The sequence below is a fragment of the Rhinopithecus bieti genome, unplaced genomic scaffold (assembly GCF_001698545.2).
Source record: "Rhinopithecus bieti isolate Rb0 unplaced genomic scaffold, ASM169854v2 scaffold_5626, whole genome shotgun sequence".
Lineage (NCBI taxonomy): Eukaryota > Metazoa > Chordata > Mammalia > Primates > Cercopithecidae > Rhinopithecus > Rhinopithecus bieti.
Window position 1 is genome coordinate 1,351,000 of NW_016805666.1, and position 2,614 is coordinate 1,353,613.

The following is a 2,614-nucleotide window of genomic DNA, read 5'->3' on the forward strand; positions in this document are numbered from 1 at the left end:
TCTCTCTCTCTCTCTCTCTCTCTTTCTTTCTTTCTTTCTTTCTTTTCAGATAGAGTCTTGCTCTGTCACCCAGGTTGGAGGGCTGGAGTGCAGTGATACAATCTCAGCTTACTGCAAGCTCTGCCTCCTGGGTTCACACCATTCTCCTGCCTCAGCCTCCCACAAAAGGCAACTTTCTAAGTGACTGTTGTAGGAGTCCTAGTGAAAGATGAAGATAGCCTGGACCACACGCCTTTGACATATAGGTGATGAGGTGTAGAAATAGTTGAGAGACACTTTGAAGCTAGAATTGGCAAAATTTAACAATCAGTCAGATTGAGCCAGAGTGTGTGGTAAAAGAAAGAGAGATATCAAGATTGAATCCCAAGTTTGTGAATTGGGCATCTGGGCAAATGTGTTTCCACTTACTGACTTTAAAAAAAAAAACAAAAAACAAAAACAAAACAAAAAAACACTGTAAAATGAAAATCTTTTGGAGGTGGAGAAATTGTTGAAAACTCTGTTTTAAACAACTGAGGTAGATGTCAAAATAGGCAAGGTGATGTTCAAGACCCGGATTCAAAAGAGATGTCTGGCTTTGAGATATGCATTTGCGATTCATCAAAATAGAGATAGTATTTGAAGCCAGAAGAAAGAGTTGGCTTTCCTATCAGGCCAGGTGTTAAAAAATAGAACCAAAAAGCAGTGAAAGTGGAATGGTCCTTAGAAATACTCAAGTTCAAACTCATTTCTCGATTGATAGTGAAATTGGGGCTTTAGGGAGGAAAGTCACTGGTGGAAATGGGGTTGGTAAAAAACTAGGTCTCCCTTCTCCTAAGCCAGGATAGTTTTTGTTGTTTCACAATATTTTCTCCACATTTGTCATCAAAATCATTGAGACTGAGAAGCACTTTCTATGAGATATGTTCTAGAGACGTGGCTTATGGTCTTACCTCCTCATTTTATATTCTCACCTGCTGTATTGTGAGCTACCATACTCTTATAACTGACTTGTTCTCCTCTGCCTTTAGTCAACTTGGAATATTTTTCCCTGGTTCCTTACTTATTGAAAAAGAAGGTACAATCATCCCAAATGAACATACCTGGGCAATTTAATGTCGAGAAGGTCCAAATCTTAGAGAGATGACTGAGCTGCTGAACACACATCCCTGTGCTGTTTCATCCTACTCAGCTTAGTACCTATGACCCCTTGTGACTATTTAGTATTTGCACTGTCTCTCCTCTTGAATGTGAGTGCCTGGAGGCCAGTAGCTATTTGTTTCTTCTCCTTGATATCTTAATCCTCGCCTCGTGCCTAAGATAAGCAGCTTACCCATCTCATACATGTTTTGAAGGAAGGGGACCCAATAGACTGAGACTTTTATTGGAGTTTATGCACCTTTACTGATCTTCCCATAAGTTCAAGTAAATACATTTAGTTGGCACATACTATGTGTCGGGGAGAGTGCAAAAGGTTGTAATTTTGTTCAGTCTTGAAAATGTAGTTATTATGTAGAGAGTGTTATTAGCTGTTACATAACATATTTAGGTTTATTATGTATATACATTTGCTTTGCGTACCTTCCATCCAATTCAACAAATAATGTACACTGACCATGTGTACAGAGGTAAAACAGAAAGCCTCTGTCACTTAGGGCCCCAAAGCTGGTTGGGGAGGGAGATATAAACAAACACACAAGCAATGAACAGAGCTATCACTGAGTACAATCAATATACTTTGGTTGAATGTGAGAACGTGATTGCTTCAGACATACAAGAAAGTTTCTTGCAGGGGTGGGATTTGAACATAATAATGAAATAATGCAAAATGGTAAACATACTCTTGAAATAATAGACATCAAAACAATAAGCATAGCCTTGAAATAATTATGGCTAGCATTTTATATAGTATGGAGTATATACTGTTCTAAGTACTTTACACTTGTTAATTTAATCCTTACAACAATCTTATGAAATGGATATTGCTTTATTCCCATTTTACAGACTGGAAACTGAAGCACAGAAAGGTGAAGTAGCTTGCCCAAAGTTAAACAACTAATAAAAAGCAGTGCTGGGATTTGAACCCTAGCAATCTGAAGTCTTTAATCTTAGCTACTAATGTTTTACTGCCTTATGAATGAAGGATAGAACTTCAACAGGTAGGTTAAAGAGAGGAAGTATGGGGAGGGAAGGCTTTTCATACAAAAAGAAAGGCTGAAACCCTGGCACAGAGATTAGACATATACCTAATAATGCTTTATTTTCTTTGAGCTATCTAGTTTTCAAAGGACTGTCTCAGCCATTCTTTAATTGTTTCTCATCATGACTCTGCGAAGTATGTGGCAATTATTACTCTCATTAGAAGATAAGAGAAGTTGGACCCACAATGGAGAAGGCACTGGACTGGTGAACAGCAGAATGAAGTTCAAAACCTGGTCCTTTTACTTCAAACAAGAGTCCCAACAACGAATACATCTGTTCAATGCTCTGAGCAAAGCTCTGTGCTAGCCTTTTCATGTATCTTCAAATTTCGTCCCCGTGATAGCCCTGAGAAGTAGGTGTTATTGCATTTCAAAAGGGGAAACAGTTCAATTCTGCCTCTACCTGACTTTTTGTTTTTTTTTTTTTTTTTTTT